The 23886-nt window shown below is 29.6% G+C and overlaps 1 protein-coding gene across 2 annotated transcripts in view; it reads left to right on the forward strand.

Moving 5' to 3' along the window:
* The first annotated feature begins 687 nt into the window (after positions 1-687).
* LOC130675458 (hemicentin-2-like) overlaps positions 688-23886 on the forward strand; it is a 441088-nt gene continuing 417889 nt past the window's right edge. For both annotated transcript variants that reach the window (XM_057481164.1, XM_057481165.1), the window contains exon 1: positions 688-1037. The gene's annotated coding sequence lies outside the window, so the exon portion shown is untranslated. The remainder of the gene's footprint in view (positions 1038-23886) is intronic.

The following is a 23886-nucleotide window of genomic DNA, read 5'->3' on the forward strand; positions in this document are numbered from 1 at the left end:
ATTTTAACACCGGTCTAGAATATTTACACCGGCGGTTGCGTTATTTTAACACCGGGGAATTGTTTTTTAACACCGGTACAGAATATTTACACCGGTGGCAGTGTTATTTTCACACCGCTTTCGGTGTTGAAATTTAAGACCGCCGATTTTAACACCTACACCGCTTGGACTCACCCCGGTGATTTTTTACAGTTTTCAATCTATTGGTGGTAGAAAATTTTACCATAACTAGATAGTAATTCCCATTACTTTATTTTCTCCGTGTACATCAAACAATTTCACATTTACTTAAAATAAAGACTTGCATTTTTTTATTAATTAATTTCGTATGAAAAAAGTTAACAAAGAATTTATAATATAATCAGATCCTTCGCGAAATCACCTCACGAATCCCTAATTAATTAATTCTGTTAATTTTTAATGAGGAAAGGGGTAATTTTATATAATTAATTTGATGAATATGTAGTTAAAATTGTTTAGTTATTAATGACTAGTTTCATTTTTTTTTTTATTTTTCTTTATGTTAATAATTAATATAAATCAAGTGGTGCGTGCGCTTTCAGTAAAATATAACTGCGAATACTCCCGAGCTTGCACGAAAGCTCAGTGGCGGGGGTTGACGTTCTCTGTATACGAAAGTTGTACAGTCGGCAGTATGATCGTGAGCCTCTGCGCGCACGTTGCTAATCTAACTAACAATTAAAAAGCTCAGGCTCTACTAAAACCCGCGATTAATTTTTAAGTGGATTAACCCGTGTAAATAATTATTCTGTGTGTGAAATAAAATTTATAAAAATATTGTTATCAAAATATAATAAATTGTTCGTTTTCAATAATACCATAATTATTATGATCTATAAAAAAAGTGATTTTTTTTTATATAATTACAAGAAGATTAATGTCAGTTAATTTAAGTGATCTTGTGATTAATTGACAATTTTTGTCTTTAAGTGGAAATAATTAATTAATTATTATATGTGTGTTTGTTGTTTCGTTTTAATATTCTCTTTTTTTAATGAGTGGATAACGAAATGAGTGTAGGTATTAACACGTATTTTTTTTTTTATTTATACCGTGAATTTTTTTTTTTCTTATCGTTTACACTCAAAAACTATTTTACTAGGGAATATTTTTTAATTAAAAAAGTTAATTTTCTGGTAATTATCGATCGTAAATTGCATGGCTAAGAATGAAACAAGACGATTTTAGACGAGGGTGAAGTTCTGCCCGAACTGAAGGCGAGGGCTGATATTACGTGGAGTCAGAAATCGTGATTTTTTTAGAACCAGGCTCTGTATTTTTCATATTACTTTCAATGATACGGAGTATTAGTGTCTGGTCAGTTAAAACGGGCTAATTTTTGACCGATAGCGCGGCAAAGTAATGATGTACTCGAAATATGAAACTTTAAGAGATAATGGAGAAAATGTTGGCTTTTATCAATTTAATAATTTTGTTTGGGAACTTAAATTATTTTTTTAATTAAGCGGACAGAAACTAATGAGTTTCTTTCCTGAAGAAGAAACCGATTAGTTTCTGCCCACTTAATTACATTGGTCTGAAATTAACTTATTTCGACTGGCAAAAAGCTCGCAGTTTCGATGCAAAGGATGTGAAAAAAATTTAGACAGTATTTTGCAATTATGCCACCCCCGAAATTTTATTCAAAATTTGGTCAATAGCAGACTGTTAAAAGAGCAGTGTTAAAATGAAACGACCGGTGAAGGTGGTGTAATTTGGCGGTGTTAAAATACCGGTGTAAAATCGGTGTAAAAAAAATTCCGCGGACAGAAATTAGAAAAAAAAAGTATCACGTATAAAAAAAAATAAAAATTTAATGAATATTATCTGGACAGGGAAAACTGGGAATATCGGAAATTATCAGGGAATTTAATGCAACCGGGAAATATCATGGAAATGTCAGTGAATTTTGAAAAGTATCCGGGAATTAAATTGTAACAGTTCAAAATTAAAAAAATTTTAAATTATACACTAGTTATAAAAATTAAGGGATATTAAAAAAATTCAAATTTTAAAGTGATTTTCAACAGATTGTAACTCGAAGGAAAATGGTCATACGACAAAAACAAAAAAGGCAAATTGTAGCTTTAAGTGTCTAGTTTTCTGATCTGGTCTTTAAATTTTTTTATTATGTGCGGTTTCGGAGTAATCCTAAGAAAACCATCGAAAAAGAAATTTATCAAATTTTTGCCCGTCTTAAAAACGGTCTTCGAGCTTCAATAAATTTTTTTCGATAATTATGATTGATTTTTGATTGCTCCGAAACCGTGCATAATAAAAAAATTTAAAGACCCAGATCAGAAAACTAAACACTTGAAGCTACAGTTTGACGTTTTGTTTTTATTGTACGACCATTTTCCTTCGAGTTACAAACTGTTTAAAATTAATAAAAAATTTGAAATTTTTTTAACATCCCTTAATTTTTGTAACCAGTGTATTTTGAATTTATTTAAATCAGAAAATTTCTTATTAAATATTTCAACTTATACAGTTGTAACATCGAATAATCAAAAATAGGCAATACTAATTTATTTTATTGCCATTTTTTTGGTTTCTCGCATGATTTAATTATCAAATTTAATTATTAAAAATGAAAATATAATAAAAACTTTGAACATCTAAATGATACGATTAAAATTTCTAAATCCGGGAAAACTGTGAAAAACTTTACTGAAAAACCGGGAAATATCAGGGAATTTTGAAATAATTTTTTTGTGGCCACCCTGATTTAGACAGTATCTTGCAATTATGCTACCCCCAAAATATTTTTTAAAATTGCGTCATTAGCACACTGTAAAAAGAGCAGTGTTAAGATGAAAGAACACCAGTAAAGGTGGTGTAATTTAGCGGTGTTAAAATACCGGTGTAAAATCCCGCACGAAAAAATATATATGTGACATATATGCATCATGTATTGGCTATATGGGACATATATGTTATTTATATATTTTTCTGTGCGGGATCGGTGTAAAAAAAAAATTCCACGGACAGAAATTAGAAAAAAAAGTATCACATGTAGAAAAATTAAATGAGTATTGTCTAGAGGAAATTTAAAATTTGCCACCAAAATTTTTACACCTACACCCCTTGGACTTACCCCGGTTTTTTTTTACGGAGCATACTCTGATTTAGATTTCTGTAGTTTAACTAGAATTCGTTATTAATAATTTTTTTTGTCAGTTTAGACTTCTTTGCAAAAATCCATTTATATCTTAGGGTCTAAAAAACTCATCGTCATGATGAATTTCAACTCTAGTTAACTCATTAAAATATTTTAATAAAAAATATAAGAAAATTTTTCTTTTTCAAAAAACGTGATTAATGCAAAAAATTAACTGCAATAACTCTTGAGTCACGAAAATCTGTTCTGAGCAATATTATTAATTTTTATGAGCGTAATGTATCAAAAATGTAATCATTATAAGAAAAAAAAATATCGCTACTTAACACGTTTTTTATTATAAGTCTTGAATTTTTTATTTTTTTTAAAAAAACTCAAACTATACTTTCGAGAGAGTGCTTAAATCAGATCGTAATTTTTCATACATGCTTTGCTCTTAATTTTTCCCGTGTCACGTGAAAACCATATACCAAAGCTACTATACTATTCGCACCACCGCCGGGATACGATAAATGGCCACTTTCATTCGCCGCTCTGAGGTAAAAGATAAAAAAAAAAAAAAAAAAAATTGCATAATTTATAATTTCACGATTAGATGCATTCTTTTAGTCAGTGATACAGCGATATGATAACGCGTACTCTTGTTATTTTAAAATAATCGAGTATAAAAAAATAAAAGTTTTTTTTATGGATAAAAAAAATGTCTAGAGGTGATGTGAGAAAATTCTAGTTGAAGAATAAAATTTAATAATCATAAAAAAACGAATAGTAAAATACGGTCGTAAAAAAATTTTAGGTTGACGGTTGAACCTTCGACCAGCCCTCGGACTTCCGGCTATCTGAGGTTAAAAGTATACATAATTTTTTTTTCTTTTTTCGTAAAAAATATTACAAGATATAAAAATTCAAATTCACGTAAAATGAATAAATTTCGAACGTTTTTAGTTACGGATTTTTTTTGCCAACAAATCAATTTAAATAAATCTCGTAGTAATTGAATGGTTTTATTGGAACTGAAATCTGATGTGATTTTAAATCTGATTGGGCTCGCGATTTATGTGGTCGTCACGTAAAAAATCAGTTTCGTTTTTTTCCGACTGTGTTCTATAAAGTATTCAATTAATTGACCTTAAAATTTTTTAATTTCTTTGGAATTACCATCGAACGAAATTACTTTATGTCGACTGTTAAAAAATTTGCGGAGTGAACGCGAAATGGATGATTTTTTATTTATTTAAATCCCTCGGAGAGAATTTCACTCCGAAGGGGAGTTTCGGAAAATATTAGTTACGAAAAAAAATTACTGATACATAGTGAGCTTAGATCTTTGATATTTCGACATTTACATTGAGTACGTAAGTAATTACGAGCTCCCGGTCCATAAAATCACGTCATCAACCATACCACGAGATAACGTTTTATATTGTACATAAATAACAAATATTCCCAAAAAAACAATGTCACTATACACGGAAAGAAAATTATAGAAACGGTTCGTATAATTCTATGAAATTTGTTTCTATCCCAACATAGGAATTATGACCATAAATTATGGTAGCAGTTCCTATATTTATAGGAATGTTTCTCATAATTATAGGAACAGTTCCTATAATTATGGGAATGATACTTAGAATATTATATAAAGGTTTTCTATAATTATAGAAATGGTTCCTATAATTATAGATATAGTTCCTATAATTTACAGGAATAGTTTCTATAATATTATGGGAATCATTCCCATAATTTATAGGAACCATTCCCATAATTTATAGGAACCATTCCCATAATATTATAGGAATGGTTCCTTTAGAAATATGGGACCTATTCCCATAATATTATAGGAATGGTTCCCATAATGCTATTGGAATAGTTCCTATACCATTATGGAAATGGTTCCCATAATTATATGGGAATAGTTCCCATACTAATATAGGAACCATTTCCATAACTTATAGGAACCATTCCCATAACATTATAGGAATGGTTCCTATAATAGTATGAGAACTATTCCCATAATATTATAGGAATGGTTCCCATAATGCTATTGGAATAGTTCCTATACAATTATGGAAATGGTTCCCATAATTATATGGGAATAGTTCCCATAATATTATCAGAATGGTTCCCATATTGATATAGGATCTATTCCCATCACATTATGGGAGTGGTTCCCATAATGGTATGGGAACTATTCCCATACCATTATGGGAACTATTTCCAGAATATTATAAGAATGGTACTCATAATGCTATTGGAATAGTTCCTATACCATTATGGAAATGGTTCCCATAATTATATGGGAATAGTTCTCATAATATTATCGGAATGGTTCCCATATTGGTATAGGATCTATTCCCACCACATTAGGGGAGTGGTTCTCATAATGGTATGGGAACTTCCCATACTATTATGGGAACTATTCTCACACATTATGGAAACCATCCGTATAATAGTATGGGTACAATTTCTATACCATTATGGGATCGATTCCCATAATGCATAGCAAAAGTTCCCATAATTTTCTTTCTGTGGAGCTTTTCAATAATTTAGTGAGTGACTGCAACATTTTATGAATTAAAATCATAATATTTTAAGTTCAATTATTAATATCTTAATGAATAATTCATTGAAATAATTATATTTCTAATTAACAGCTGTTTCTATTGAATATACATTTATTTAAGTATTAAAACTCTTGACCGGAGTGAATTCGGATTGAAATGAAATCCGTATTTACTCCTAATTTTTTACAGTGTAGTACCTCAGAGTTTATGTTATTGGTTTATCAACTATCTAAATCATCAAAGTGAAAAGTTCATTTGTTGATTTTGATATCAAAATAAACTTTCGATTAAATAGAAAAAAAAACGGTAAAGACCAAAAGCTACGACATTTAGTTTCATAATTTTCCCTATAAATTTCCTATACAATCGCATCCGACTTCTTATACACTGAGGCAAAAAATTTACAGCTGATACAAATTTACAACAATTTTTTTTTACGAGTAAATATGGCCAATTACGAACGCCGTGGGGAATATAATTACTAACAGTGCTTAGGACGACGGTGAACAACTTGAAATATTATCCTGATATAAGTTTTTACACCTTCTACTCTTGTTTGAAACACTTTTTTACCGTCCAATTACTTTTTGTTCAATATATTTATCTTTTATCATGTTGTAGTAACTCAATATGCTAGTAGTTTGCTATATCTTAACTCTTATTTGCTATTTCTCCATACGATAAAGAAAGGAAAGAAAATAAAAAGTTTTAAAAATGCAATGAAATTTTAATTTATAAAAAATTATTATGGTCAAGATTTTTTACACAGGAAACCTAAACAGTAAAAACTAATGCTAAGATATTAGATGGTGGCTTTCGAGTAATACACCAACGGCTGGACCTTCGTGTTTTTATCGTGAGTGAACAAGCAGGATGTGAATAGTGTTATCTAATAAGGTTTTGTTATAAAAAATGATAAATTTATTAAGCAAAGAATTAAGTCAATTTATCTTGTCTTTTGGAAATTTTCATGTAAACATATGAAACTAAATACGGCAAATGTAACACGATGATATTTTATAATTAATCGACTTAACATACTTTCAGACTTGTCTCTCAGATTCTTATTTCTTTAAAATAAAGTGACTGTTATACCTTTTTAGTGCACACTGTTAAAAACCAAACCGGTGTAAGTCCACGCTATCCGGGTGTTAAGGTTATTGGTGTTAAATAGGAGTGTGCGAATATCATTCGAATCGAATAATAACATTCGATTCGTAAATTCGAATATTCGCACACCCCTAGTGTTGAATTTTTCCCCGAAAACAGCATTAAAACAACACCAGTATCCATGTCAAAATACTTTCTAGTGTCTTAACACACAAGCAGTATTAAGAAAAAGGAAGTTTTATTTTTGAAGTATCAGAAGTATAATTATATTTAAAATACTATAAAATTTTTTTTTGTTTCAAAAATTATTATTACAATAAATTTAACAATTGCACGGAAAAAAATTAATCGTGAATGCAACATGATGCAGTCTTGGTAAATAAACATGATGAAATCATGTTGCATTCACATGATAATCATGTTGCGGTAACATGAGAAAAATCATGTTACATTCACATGATAATCATGTTGCGGTAACATGAGAAAAATCATGTTACATTCACATGATTTGTCATGTTTCGGCTACATGACAATATGTGGCAGCAGCATGATTTTCATGTAGCCGAAACATGACAAATCATGTGAATGCAACATGATTTCATCATGTTTATTTACCAAGACTGCATCATGTTGCATTCACGATTAATTTTTTTCCGTGTGATGGAGAAATCCTGAGAATATTTGTCTACAATGAAATTTTAATGTTTAGATTCATCTAAAATTTCATAAGTAATCAAGTGCATATCTATAATTATAATACAGAAGAAAATTTACAAGGTGTTATACACAAAGACAAAGAGTCTCGCTCACGCCTTAGTACGTCACGTAATTACTCTGTTATAGCCTATCAGCACCGAAATCACCTAAAAGAGGCGAATTTTCCGAACAAAGTAGAATTCAAGAGATATTTATAAAATTACTATGCTGTGTAGTACAAAGTTCTAGAAAAGTTGGAATTTTTGAGTTTCAGTTGATAAACTTCCTAATGCACGGCATCAATCCTTCCCGCTGTTTTTAAGCTCAGAGAATTTGAAAATGTTACTATGAGTAAACTTTTGAGCTCTTAGGGGTCAAAAAACGATTGGACCAAAAAAAAATATATTTCGCCGAAGAAAAGTAATTTTTGTCCGACGATATCTTTGGAACAAACCGACCGATTTGCACTTTCTTGCGGCAATCTAAAGAGATTGTTGAGTCTTAGATTCGATCATACTTAAAAATAAATCGGTCGAGCGTCTTACGAGTTATGCAACAAAAATCAAAACACACACACACACACACACACACACACACACACACACACACACACACACATACATACACACTCACACATGGGCAGACGTCTGCCTGAAAATTGTCAGAAGAGCTTCCTACGACCTCAAAACGTCGAGATATGTCGAATACTCGATTTTCCAAAATCATACTGAAATTAATAACTTCCGTATTTTGAAAATTTTCAATTTTCACAGTGGAAAGCTCAAATGATCATGCCCAGCACGATATAATTTCCTGACTGTCACGATATCCATTTAGCTATTCAGCGGTTAGTTAGGTTAGCAAAACGTATAGTGGCGGCAACGACCATATTGTGAATGGGACGAAATGAATCACTACGGTAGATATATATCTATATTTATACTTGAGCTTATACAGATCGTTTTTTAGTGAAACGCGCATGTGAAAATACGTTAGATGCTTCCACACTGTTAGAAGGATCTTTTGCTAATATATCCAACTACACATGATTATATGCAGCCATCTATTGATAATATTCGCCAAAGAAATATATATTAACTATTGATAAGTATTATTTGGCGGGAACAAATATTCGTTCAAGTCAAAGAAAGCTTTGTTAATATTACAAACATGTATTCGAGATAAAATAACGATTGATTTAATTGCAATAAATATATTTGTCTCAAAGAAGCTTCCCACAGTTTTAAAAAATCTGGTTCATATATTACTCTCAAATAAATCCTTCTATCAGTGCAATTACAATAATTTTTTTACCGGGTGCAAGCAGATTTTTCATTGAAAGTTTTAAAATAAAGTAAAAGATTTTTTGATGAGTCAAAAATATTGTTATTTCTCAAGAATATCGAATAGTCTTACAGTGGTCTATTTAAAACTTGATTTTCCGAAATCAGACTGAACTACACGGAAAAAAAAACTTTAGAAATGAGTGTTTGAAATTAAAACCCGGAATCCGAGTGTCAATATGAGGAATTTTAACATTCCAAATAATAAATTTAATAACACGTGTCGTAAATTTTCTAAATATCAGTTACGATTTTTAAAGTTCAAATAGTAATTTTTCTTGCATAGACAATAAATTTTAATACTTGTCCTGTAATTATTCACGTTTTAATCATAAATTAAAAAATTACTATTTAGAATGGAAGTATTTACTGATCACTTTATCAAATAATGATATGACTTCCCAGAGAGGAAAGTACTACGGGCCCAGACTTGGCCTAACTATGTAGAACCTTGGACCAGGTTTGTAAGCCAGTCTGGGCCCAGTTTTAGTAAAAGTCTGGAACGATTATTTCGGGCCAGGCCTGGCCCATGCATCGAGGAAACGAATAAGTTTAATTAAATAAAATTTTATTATTACTAACTTCGTAGAATCCATGATTATTAACGTTTAAACTATCTAAGGAAGGTAAATGTGAAAAAAACTCGGTGGAAATTCTGCTGGGCTCTGGGCGCGAACTGCCGTCCTTCTGATTGCTGGGTCCGAACGATAGCTACTAGACGAACCTACTAATGTAGAACTGATACATTTATATGATCTACTTATTAAATCATAGCAACAGCCAAACTTTGGGAATCCTACCTTGGCCCGTCTGGGTCGCTATCGGACGGCCAAGGCAGGGACACCCAGTCTTGGCCTAAGCCCAGGTTATCATTGTAACGGCCAAGGCTACTCTCTTAAAATGAACCAGTGAAATTTCACTGATTTTCCAGTGAAATCCACTGATTCTCCAGTGAAATCCACTGGTTCAACCAGTGAACCGAGCGTTCACTGGTTTAACCAGTGAAATTCACTGATTCAACCAGTGGGCTAAGATGATCGCTTGGCTCACTGATTGAACCAGTGAGTTTCACTGGTTCAACTAGTGAAATTCACTGGTTAAACCAGTGATACGCCGGTGTACTACATAAATATAAACACAATAGGTTAGATTAATTTTATTTTATTATAAACGTTTATTTATAAACAAAGTGAAGTCAAACAAAAAGAGTCTTAATAACAATTATATTTAATTAAAAATTATTTTGTAATAAAATAAATAAAATTTATTAGGATTTATAAAAATTGAATTTGTTTCCATTTTCAATGGGCTTTTTATATTGTTCAATTTTAAAATTATGTCATTCATTTTTGAGGTTAGCTCCAAGCTATTGAAATTACTCCAAAGTTATTTATTTTTAAACTCCGTAAAAATTGTGTCATATAATTATTATTGTTATATAAAAGTTAGTTAAAATATTACATGAAGATAATCAATAAATATTACTTATATATTGACATAATAAAACACTTAAATATACTCATGTACAGAATGCTGCTGTACCCGCGCGCTTACATATTTTTAGTTCACTGGTTGAAACCAGTGAGCGCGACGTTCACTGATTCAACCAGTGAAATTCACTGGTTCAACCAGTGAACTTTTAGTCACTGGTTAAACCAGTGAACTTCACTGGTTGAATCAGTGGAATTTCACTGGTTCATTTTAAGAGAGTAGGTTACCCATTCTTGGCCCAAGTCTGGCTTGCCATTGGATGGCCAAGGCTAGATGACCTAGTCTTGGCCCAAGTCCGGGTAATCATTGTAACGGCCAGGACTGAGTACCCAATCTTGAGTCAAGCATGGGCCAATATAGGTGTGCCAAAGCTAGGTTTCCCAGTGCCGGGCCAATTAAGGCCCCGTAATTCAAGTCTGGCAGCTCCTGCATGGGTTGTCGTTCTCAACTTAATAGTTCATTTTTGTCCGTGTATAAAATTTGTTATTTACTCATTTTTTTTTAAATTTCAATTTTCGCACTAGAAAATTAAATGTAAAAAAAATGGATTAATTAAAACAAGTGCCTTGGATTTTTATTAATTTTTTTTGTCCCTAATAATGCTTCAATTTTTTTTTATAACGAGATAAGGAAAAATTTTCAATTTAACGAAAATAAAAATGACATCGTTATAAATTGTTTACATGAAATTATGAGGATAAAAAAAAATTGATGAACAAAAAGAAATAAAAAATGAGACAACCTTACTACTTCATCATGATGAGTATAAAATAAAAAGGCTAGATAATTATTTTTCTTTTAATCTAAAAGCTTAACGAGCAACTTGAACAGGGAAAAAATTGTCTTGATTCTTTTGTAAATCTGCACCAAAGTTAAATTAAGTAGACGTTAAAATGAAAATGATATAAGCTTCTTATCTGACGTATCGTTATCGTAAAGGAAAAATTATTGACATAAATTATATAGTTTACTTTTAAATATTAAAGATTTATTTGCATTTCGTTACTTATAAAGTTTATATTCTTCAATAATAAGCTCAGTAGATTTAACGATTTTTCATTTTTATTGTACATCAATATAATTTATTTTTGATTTATCAAATAAAAGTATTCGAGCATGAGTTTTCTCATTAAATATAATCTCTTAACAAAAAAAAATAATTTTTAAAATCAATATTGGACGACTGTTTTAGGAATAAATCAATAAACACTAATACGTTACGATTAAAATAATAAATAATAATGTATTTAATATTGAATCGATTGAAGCATAAATAATTTTGCCCATAGTTCATTTAAATTTATTTTATCATTCATTTAAGGTGTTTGATTAAGAACTTTCAATACATATTTATTACAATTATTGAACTTCCTGGGGTAAAAATTTAAGTCTTATAAAATGCCGTTTATTCTCGTGTGAAAAAAATTCGATCCAAAAAGATTATAAAAAAGTTTGACATGTGGAACTTCTTACCTCGAGATAGATTAGAACTTTGAGTGGAACTTTTTTTTAGTAAATTTTATCCTTGTGCCAAAAAATTTCTCATGAGAAACCAATAACCCCAGAAAAATCATAAAACGTTCATAAAAAGTATCAAATTTAAAGTTTTTGAACTTTTTCTGAACCAGAATAAACTGTAGGGGAGACCGGGGCAAGACGGCCTACCTAAGCCGGTTATTATTATTTGTGGCTTTTAACCATCAAGTCGATTTACTCTTGTCCAACTTGAACTCAATTCACCGAAATTTTAGTGAAGCTCCTGAAAAAAAATTTTTTTTTTTTGGGGCAAGACGGCCCCCTCCGAAAAAAAATAAAGAAAAAAAATTTGAAAAATGACGATTGTTACTGTCTCTCCTGTCATGGACTGTATTTGGAATCAAAAGAATCATGGATTCAATGTCAACAATGTAAAGAATGGGCTCATGATTCCTGTGCAGGAGTTGACGAATATTTTTCCGATACGTACATTTGTGAATATTGTGAGGATTAATTGATAATACACTTAAATTAAATTTAATACCTCAAAAAGTATTTTTGTTTCATTTTAATAGTTAATGTTGTTAATTCTATAAATATATTATTCATGATGTTATATATAATAATTATAATTGTTTTGTTGGGTTCTATAACCAATTATATGAACAAATTAAAAGTTATTTAATAAAAAATAACAATTGATTAATAATTATTTTTATATTGAATAAAAAATTGATTATTGGTTTTTTTAACTTTTTCAAATGCTCTATTTTAATCCAAATCCATATAATTAACCAAAAAATGATATTTCTATTAAATTAATCATGACTAGGTTATAATACTATGAAGTACATTTTCTTTTAGAATTTTTGAGTGGTTCATTTTGCCCCAAGTTTCACGTATCGGGCTAAAAATGAGTAAATAATCTAAATTTGTGATAATCAAAAAAAAAAAAGAAAAAAAAAATTTTGGTTAATTTTTTAGGTGGGCCTTCTTGTCCCAGGTGGGCCGTCTTGCCCCGGTCTCCCCTAGTGAAAATCCGTTTTTAGAAAAAGTTCCATTTGAAGTTCTAATCTGCTCAAGTTTTAAAGTTCCACATGTCGAACTTTTTTCTAATCTTTTTGGAACGGATTGTTTTTACACGGGTTGTATTTATATCAATTTATGGAAACCACACTGAAAAATTAAATAATACACGGAAAGAAAATTATGGGAAGTTTTCCTATGCATTATGGGAATGGTTCCCATAATGGTATGGGAACCATTCCCATAATGGTATGGGAATCATTCCCATATATTATGGGAACCATTCCCATAATAGTATGGGAAGTTTTCCTATGCATTATGGGAATGGTTCCCATAATGGTATGGGAACCATTCCCATAATGGTATGGGAATCATTCCCATATATTATGGGAACCATTCCCATAATAGTATGGGAAGTTTTCCTATGCATTATGGGAATGGTTCCCATAATGGTATGGGAACCATTCCCATAATGGTATGGGAATCATTCCCATATATTATGGGAACCATTCCCATAATAGTATGGGAATGATTCCCATACCATTATGGGAATGGTTCCCATAATGATATGGGAATGGTTCCCATAATGGTATGGGAATCATTCCCATACTATTATGGGAATGGTTCCCATATTAGTATGGGAACTATTCCTATAATATTATGGGAACTATTCCCATAATGTTATGGGAACCATCCCTATAATATCATAAAATTTTTTTTTTGCGCAATAGTGTAGAAATTTCCCTCGTGATATCGGGAGATTCAAATGAAGCTTCTTCGACGCTATATTAGTATGGAAACACAAATTTTTTTTTGTGTTTCCGGCTAATCAGCACATTGAATTTATAACGTATACACTATACTTGAATATGATTGGTTGCAGCATCTACGAGCATGCGCAACGAACCGCGAAGAAATTTAAAATTTGAAATTTTTACACATAAAGCATGAAGATAAAGTGTGAACTGCTTTTGATTAAATGTTAAATATGATAATATTAATAAACTGTAAATAATTATGATCCTGAAGTTAGCAGACAATTAAAGATTTTTGGATTTTTTTTTTTTCAACAAATCAATCACAAAAAAATAAAAAATAATAATATGCACATGCTGAAAATTTAAAAAACTACAGGTGCAATGTTTTAAAATATTTTTTTTTTTATAATTTATTGTTTAAAAAAAAAATCCAAAAATTATTAGACGTCGGCTAACTTCAGTATCATGTCAAATTAAAATTAATATAAACTTTTTGAGAATTTATACAAAAAATTTCAATTTTTGAAAATTTGAGATTTTATCAAAATTTAAATTTTTATTTCCAAAATTTGAATTTTTGTTTTTATGTTTAATAATATTTCTGTGTATTGTAGAAGTGATTACCACACTTTTCTTTAAATTAATTTTTTCATGATAATATGGGAACCATTCCCATAATATTATAGGAATGGTTCCCATAATGATATGGGAATGGTTCCCATAATATTATGGGAATGATTCCCATAATGGTATAGGAACCATTCCAATTGCATTATGGGAATCATTCCCATAATATTATGGGAATAGTTCCCATACTATTATAGGAACCATTCCCATAATATTATGGGAATGGTTCCCATAATATTATAGAAATCATTCCTATAAATTATAGGAACCATTCCTATAATTATAGGAACCATTCCTATAGTGTTATGGGTATCATTCCCATAATTATAGGAACTGTTCCTATAATTATGGGAAACATTCCTATAATTATAGGAACTGCTCCCATAATTTATGGTCGTAATTCCTATGATGGTATAGGAAAAAATTTCACAAAATTATGGGAACCGCTGCCATAATTTTCTTTCCGTGTAGGAATTATAATCTAGGTATGGTAAAATTTTTACCATAAATTCGATAGAAGTGAATACTATCTAGATGATTGTATAAATCATCTAGATTGTAATATTCACCATATTTATAATAATTGTTACGATCCTGTTTGTTAACTAGAGTTAATTACTATTATTATTCTAAATAGTTATATTTATAATCCAGATGGTAGCAGTTACCATCAGAAATTATAATAGTTACAAGGTTAAAAAATTACTAAATGTTAATAATGACCAAATTTTATTTATTACTCAGTACTTGAATGATTGTTATTTTGATGAACATACTCAATCATTCAAAGTTATTGACAGAAGCTCTCTCGCTCGGAAATTTTTATTTTACGCTGATCTAGACGACTGTACAGTAAATTATTTCAACATTTTAAACAATAAAATGTACATTACTAAATTATGGATTTAAATAGAAAATATTTGTTTACAATTTAAAAGAAAAATTAAAATAGGGCTAGTACGCCAATGAAGAGTTTATAATATAAATAATTTTAATACTTGTGTTTTAACTTTTAAAAAATTGTCATTTTCTTGTAAAAATTTTATAAATAAAACTTAAATATGTTTGTCATCATATTTGTATTCGAAAATTTACAATTTTGCAGCAGTACTTGAAAATTATTGAATTTTCGATCAATTTTTTCAAAGCATTCAACAATATTAATTACCATCCTTGATAGTAAATTTTACCATCCTGATAGTAACTGTTACGAAATTTATTGCAGAAGTTATCATCAAATGATTATTATTTCTATTAAAAAAATTATAACACTAACTAATTTTGCACTAAAAAATGTTCCAATCATTCTAGATGATTGGAATAAAAAATTTAGCATAATAAACACAATTATTTAATTTTCTCCGTGCACGTTTAACATATACTGAAAATTCTGAGATCTTGGGAATTATTTCCTACTGTTTTTACAAGAAAATAAAAATATTACTGTATTTTATAATTCATAAATTCATTAGGAACAAAAGAAAAATTGATGGCATAGTAAATGAAGGGATTAGAGCTGAAGAGGTATAAGTGACAAAAAATTTTTGAACTGATAGTGGTTTTGGGCTTATAAAATTTTGCTTTTTCAAAATATAACATATTAGAAAAAAAGGTTTTTTGACACTTACACGCGTTTAGTTTGAACCTTTTCAATTATAATGATAATTACAGGGATGTAGCCTTTATTCTTGTCATGAACAAAGAGTTATAAATTGAAACATATTCAAATATCATGAAATTTTTTTTTCCTATCTATAAATGTCAAATTGTTAAAATGCAATGAAAACTCAACGAACAGACATTGAGCGTTTTCAATGCAGGAAAAATTTTATGCAATTTTATAAATTTTTACGTGGCCGTTTTCGATATAAAATTTAATAAAAAGAATTTTTTACGGATGACTCATACGATTAAGTAATTGAGGATGTCTAATAATATGACAGCGTATATATTAGATCAGATTTTCCCTTAAATAAGATATACGGAGGTCAATTAGGTCTGGTCGGATCTAAATTACTTCTTCTCAGACTAACGTAAGGTCCTACCTAGTGAATGTTTATAGGCTACATCTTAGGGGTAGCTAACATAGAAAATGTCACTAAAAAAATTGGGTCAATTTCTAATAAATTGTTATTTACAATTTGTTTCTTCACCAACGAACAAATATAAACTCATTTACTTCAAGGGTGTGTGCTGGCGGTTCTAATGGGAGCCGAAAGTTTCAGCAGAGGGTGTTGTTAATGTGTTGCATTAGATTACTATTGCTACTCACTTATACTCATTTAAAACATATGACTTCCAACTTCTCATAGAAAAAGAGGTCGCATTAATATATGTGTGAATTGATATAACTTTCAGTTTAATATAAAACTAATGGGATAAGATTATATAAGAAAAACTGCATTTTCGGAAGTAAGATTACTCTTATTGTTAAAAATAAAATAAAAAAAAAATTACTTTGTATAGTCTGGATTACTGTGTAAGTCTATTTTTACCCCGCACTAGTGTTGAAACAGTCTATATGTTGACAAGATGTTTTTCAATAGCATAGGTAATTTGAGGAATAATTTTCTCAAAATAAAAAAAAGAAAAAACGGAATTTACTAAAGCAATTAAAAAAAAAAATTAGATCAGCATATTTTGAACTAATTTCAGCTTTGTTCGATAAAGAAAATTAACTCGAGTCAAAAAAATGAAAATTGACCCGAGTTAAAAAACTGAATTCTAGTTTAGTCCTCAAAAACCTCAATTCTTTTGATGTTTTATTTGCCGCCCAAAAAGTAACTTTACTTTAGTACTCAAAATCCTCAATGAGAACTATGAGGTCTAAATGCAAATAATAAATGCCATTTAAATATAGTGGAAACCTAAACATGCAAACATGCAAATAACCTTCTCAATAAGACAATTTATAGATAAATTGAGAAAAATATAGATAGCCCGAACTGGGAATCGAACCCAGACCAATTCGGTATCGCGCCGAGTGCTCTACCAGTTTAGCTATCCGGCACTATACTACACGGAAAAAAATGATGCTCAAAATTTTAATAGTTTGTAGTTTATTTTTGACTTAAAAGTATTATATTCGATACTAATATCAAACCAGGATCATTATATATATTACAAAATGGCTATTATTTATATAAAAATTTGATACATATGGAAGAGCAAAATTTGTAATTTCGTATATTAAAATTAATATGAAAAAGAATCGATAAATTGGTATCTACAGTTATTACGATTCAAATAAACATAGAAAAATTTAAAAAATGAGGAACTGAAAAATTAGTAAACGTACATATTAATATATAAAGATCTAGTATAATAATTTTTCATTTTCTTATTTACCACTTATTCGATATATGTATACAATAAATTAATTTATAATAATGAATAAATAACATTTTATATTAATTATTAGTCAATGGGATAGAATTTATAAAATAAGTTAAAAATTTTCGATATTTTTATGAGCAATAAATCAGTATCTAGTATACTAATTTTTCATTTTATTATTTACCACTTGTTCGATTTATGTATATTGTAAATTAATTTATAATGATGAATAAATGATATTTTAAGCTAATAATTGATCAGTGATATCGAATTTATAAAATAAAAGTTAGTAACTTTTGCAATTTTTGGCTGGAAAAATCAGTATCTAAGATAGCAATTCTTAATTTGACCAATCATTACTTTTTAATAGATTATGCCATAAATTAATTAACTTTCACTAATAAGTCACGTATTATACCTAAAAGTGATAATATTTACTTACTTTTTGAAATAATTGATAGTAGTTTTTAGGAATCTACAAAAATTAGTAAACTACTTTGCATTAAGTACATGATAGTACTAATTATTGATAACAGATTCCGCTTTTTACTGTTATTTATTAATTTTTAATATTCTGTTTTTTCCGTGTACACAAATGTTGACTTACTTCCACTTTTTTAATATTTACCTTAGCAATTCATAATATAGGTTAAACAGAAAAAAATTGACACACACATACACACTAGTACATATTAGTGTGACCAATGTGTACACCTTAGTTGTAGGTGGCGGGATTTCTAGTTTTTAGCCGGGATCGCTGGCCAGTTACTACACGGAAAGAAAATTATGGCAGCGGTTCCCATAATTTTGTGAAATTTTTTCCTATACCATAATAGGAATTACGACCATAAATTATGGGAGCGGTTCCTATAATTATAGGAATGTTTCCCATAATTATAGGAATAGTTCCAATAATTATGGGAATGATACCCATAACACTATAGGAATGGTTCCTATAATTATAGGAATGGTTCCTATAATTTATAGGAATACTTTCTATAATATTATGGGAACCATTCCTATAATTTATAGGAATGGTTCCTATAATTTATAGGAACCATTCCCATAAATTATAGGAACCATTCCCATAATATTATGGGAATGGTTCCTATAATAGTATGGGAACTATTCCCATAATATTATGGGAATGATTCCCATAATGCAATTGGAATGGTCCCTATACCATTATGGGAATCATTCCCATAATATTATGGGAATGGTTCCCATATTATCATAAAAAAATTAATTTAAAGAAGTGCGGTAATCACTTCTACAATACACAGAAATATTATTAAACATAAAAACAAAAATTCAACATTGAAAAAAAAAATCGTATTTGGCAAAAAAACATTAAAATTTTTAACAAGAATTTTTTGTCAGCACAAAACATTCAAGAAAATTCAAATTTTGGGAAATTTCTACACTATTGTGCAAAAAAAAAATTTAATGATATTATAGGGATGGTTCCCATAACATTATGGGAATAGTTCCCATAATATTATAGGAATAGTTCCTATACCAATATGGGAACCATTCCCATAATAGTATGGGAATGATTTCCATACCATTATGGGAATGGTTCCCATAATGATATGGGAATAATTCCCATAATATTATGGGAGTGGTTCTCATAATGGTATAGGAACCATTCCCATATCATTATGGGAACCATTCCCATAGTGGTATGGGAACTATTCTCATACTATTATGGGGATGGTTCCCATAATATATGGGAACCATCCCTATAGTAGTATAGGTACTATTCTCATACCATTATGGGAACCATTCCCATAATGCATAGGAAAACTTCCCATAATTTTCTTTCCGTGTAGTTAGTTTTAAATCAAGTAAAGTCTAGATTATTTCTACTAGAGTAGAGTAGAAAATAATATCTTTCCATAAATATCATTGATTAATATTGATTGAAATAGATTCATAAATTTAAAATACAGTGAAAGTATATTACTGAAAAATACTACGATTGCACTTTAATAAAAAAAGTTTTTTATTTGATTCTATCATTCACGAAGACTACAGTTTTAATTTAGCTCATCCATAAAAAGTTTTAAATTTTTTCATTATTATACTGGACTATCAACGTGTTGAATGAAAATGAATTTTATGAGTTAACTTTAATTTATTAAATTGTATCATTTGGTATTAAAACAAAGAAAAAGAGCGAAAAATTCTAAATAAAGTTGATTTGCTAAACCAATTTACAAATTATTATTTTAATGTCATAAATTAATACAAACACACTGTCGATTATTAAATTTAATCATTTCAAGTTACACACACGGATATAATTATTAAATATTTCGGTTGTCTCTCACAGAGCAATACGCATGAATTCATAAAACGTGAATACGAATCTCTTTATTTTGTTATTTAGAGGACAAATATTTTACTATGAGACAGTAATCAACATAATTCATATTATTATTAATTTTTTTTGCAGTAAATATTTAAAATAAAATATTAAATTCAGCTAAAGTAGTTTCACTCTGACCTACATGGTGAACTTGTCAGCGTATTTTACATACATCTGCTATAAACTGCTTATAATATAACAGCAAATATGCCGAACATAGCGAGTAAATCGACGCAATATAGCTCTAGTAGATGTATGTGGATAAAATGGTATTATGAGTCGACTATGTACATCAGAATGAGATTGGCGTAACTGAACACAATATGTTATTCATCATTTTGTTCACATTTGTTAACACAATTGTGTAGAAAATTCACCAAAGAATAAGCCAGTGAATTTTGGAACCACTATCGGAGCTTTAATTTGCTGGAAAATTTAATAAATCTCAGATTTTAGTCTAAAAATAAAATTTCTGATAAATTTTTTTTTAAATTCGATTTTTGATTTTTCTGATTTCCTGGAAAATTCGTTGGAAAATTGATGGCAATATTAAATTTTTCTGTATCATTATAATTGAAAATTCAAAATGAATGCATATTCTGAGAAGAATCAGATGTGAATCTGGATTGAATCCAGATTGGGGGGGGGGGAGGGGGGCAAAACGGGGTACTCCCAAAATTTTATGAAAAAACAACTTTTTTTTTAAATGTTTCTCAAACATTCCAAAATCTCTTTTGTAAATATAATTGAACATTATTTTGAATTTTTTTTGTTAAACTTTTTCAAAAATCGGGTGTCAGCTGTGGAAACACCGAAAACTTTTAGGTGTACTAAGCTCAGACAATAACCATTATGACAATTGCTGGAGGAAAATATGAAAATTTTTTTTTGTAAAAACTGTTCGTTAAAAGTTAGGCGGTGTACTAATGAAAACGTCGATATGAGCCATTGGCGATTTCCGGTACATTTTTAAAACAAGGTATCATCATCGTTAGTCATATTTTTTTTTTGCGTCATCTAAATTTGCATGAGCACCAATAATGAAATTTTCGTTTGAACTGTTAGATAGCATTCAATTAATAGACAATATTTCTATAATAAAATGAATGAATAAAAAAGTTACTCATAAATTTTGGTAGCAAATTTTTAATTTCCCGATAAGAAAATTGTAAATTTTCAAAAATTTGGGAAGTTATTGGTTTCGGTCCGATTTCCGAAAATCGAATTTTCATCAGATGTCGACGTTTTGAGGTCCTAGGAAGCTATTCTGACTAATTTCAAGATGATGTCCGAGTGTATGTACGTATGTAAATAACTGTATCTTCTGAACGGATAAACCGATTTTGAACTTTAAGGTGTCATTCGACGCAGCTTGTCAATATCTTGAAGCTGTGAGAAATTGAGCTTGATCGGTAGGGTGCGTTCAGAAAAATTCAAAAAATAAAATTTTTTCAAAAATGTTTTTTTTGGATAACTTGTAATGTGCTCGATGGATTAATTCCAAAATCGACTGGGCTCTAAAACTTTATAAGCCGCGTCGAATGCCACCTCAACTATCAAAATCGGTTCATTCGTTCAAGAGAAACCGTTGTCGAAAAAATTAAAAAAAAAATTTTTTTTTAGTACTTTTGGAATTTCTCGAAAATGACTAGATAAATTAATTCCAAAATCTAAACAGCTCTAGAACTGAATAAAATACGTCGATTGCCACCTTAACCATCGAAATCGGTTGATTCGTTCGCGAGATATCGTGGCAGAAAGAAATGCTAAAAAATGGTTTTTTTCGAAAACAATGGCATACAAAAGTATTTTCGAGCTCGAAGAGCTTGAACATGTACTCACAACAACGTTTTTGAGCTGCTTGAGCTCGAAAACAGCGGGAAGTTTTAGGGCTGGCCCGCAGGGTCAACCGATAGACCGATTGTTTTCGAAAAGAACGCGATACAAAAGTATTTTCCAGCTAGAAGAGCTTGGAAATGTATTCACAACAATTTTTCGAGCTCGAGGAGCTCGATAGACCGATTTTTTTTTTCAAAATCTCTTCAAATCGTCATTTATTACTTATAAAATTATTTCACAACTATTCAGAGTTCTCAAAAACTATTTTTCGCAAAATTTCTATTTGAAACTCTTGCTCACTAATTTATGAAAACTAAAAATTTTACTTAAATTATATATTTCAGAGATTTTGTTAAAAATATCATTAAATCTATCTTTTATTTTTCGGGTGATTTCGTTTTGCTCGAGAAGAATTTTTTAATTTAATGTCACTAGATAATCCTCTTCTCGTTCTTTTAAAATAAATAAGAAATGTTATAATAAAATACTCCAACAATTTAAAGTGAGAAAAAAGTCCATTACTTCGTAAGCATTCTCATTTTGCCCAGCCTCTCCAACATAAATTTAAAAAATTACTTAAATTTATAAGTAACTTGGGTCAAAATTATGGTATGCCTGAACAACCCACATATTTAAACTACCATCGCCAATTTAAATGAATAATAGAATAGTATATAATGCAGAATTTCCGGGAGGTTCTCCATTTACCCGTATGACTAAATGAATAACTATTCAATGTATAACATATTTATACGATCGAATAGTTGTCAAGTATTTATTCTTTATTCTAAAATGTTTAACACGACACCAATAAAAAAAATCTTTAGTTTTTTGTCGACAAATAGTTAATGACAGATCGTGTAATATCGAATGTCGAAGAAACGACAGGCAGAATGTGAGAAAAAACGGAAATGGGACACGGTGGGGAAGGTAAAAGCACAATTTCTCGATCGTTCTCCTTGTTACACGCTGTCTATTCTCTTTATTTTCCGTCAGTTCAGTTTTAGTCTATTTTTTTTTTATCTTTTTTTCAACTCTTTATCCGACACTCTCATCCGACTTTCATCCCTATATATACTCTCTTTTACACTCAAATAGCCGTGAGCAAAAAAGTACTTACAAACTGTAGAGAACAGTGGACGTGAACTATAATGGGACAAAGTCTTACGACTTTCGGTATACTTTCGTATCACGTCTATTCTATCACTCGAAAAAAAATATCTACAGTTCAATACAACTCATTAATATTTTAAAGTAAACCTTGAAGACGAAGAACAAAAAAATAATATTTTACTCCCTTCCACTAAATCTTGTAAAAAAAAAAGAAAATTAATTTTTTTTTTATTATTATTATTACCGTTTTATTTTTTAGCACTTTCGTTAGTTCCTTTGTTCCGTCGCGAACGTAGATTTTTAATTATAAAAATTTATTTGCATAATTATTTTATTCAATAATTTTATTATTTTAAGATATTTTTCTTGAAGTTATTTTAAGACGAAATATTATATTTTTAAACCTTCTTTTTTTTTTACATTGTACTAAAAAACATCTGCTAAGGCTTAAATTATAAATTTTATTTTTATTTTTTGTTTGTCCAAATATTTATTGCTTAAATGCAGCACTCGAAGTAGCTCCATTGTTTAGGGATTAAGTTTAAATTTTAAATTTGTAAAATTTCCAATCTCCTGATTTACAACCACTTTAGTTCATATTTTGAACATTTTTTAATCCCTGCAATAAAATCAGTCTAGACACATGGTCCGACGTCCTTGTCCTTCTTGACCAGTCTCATCCTGCCCCTTCCGCTTACCACGTTCCCACGCTGGGTCAGCCCTTACTTCCACTTTTTCCGCTCCACCCAAGGCCCGCGTCCTCCAATCGCAACTCCCGCTTTCCCGTTTTTCCAATTTTCTTACTCCCACTCACTTGGGCCTTAAGCATTTTTGTAAATTGTTAACTCTAAGAAATTATTTGTAAGTTTTCATATTATCAGTTTGTAACTAGAATCTTCACCGAGCAGCAGCTTGGCTCTCGGATAAAATAAATCAACTTGCAATCCGCAATTTTAATACTTGAAATATTTTGTTCATTTTTATTTTAAATTAG

This window comes from Microplitis mediator, chromosome 10 (genome assembly GCF_029852145.1).
Source record: "Microplitis mediator isolate UGA2020A chromosome 10, iyMicMedi2.1, whole genome shotgun sequence".
NCBI classification, from domain to species: Eukaryota; Metazoa; Arthropoda; class Insecta; order Hymenoptera; family Braconidae; genus Microplitis; species Microplitis mediator.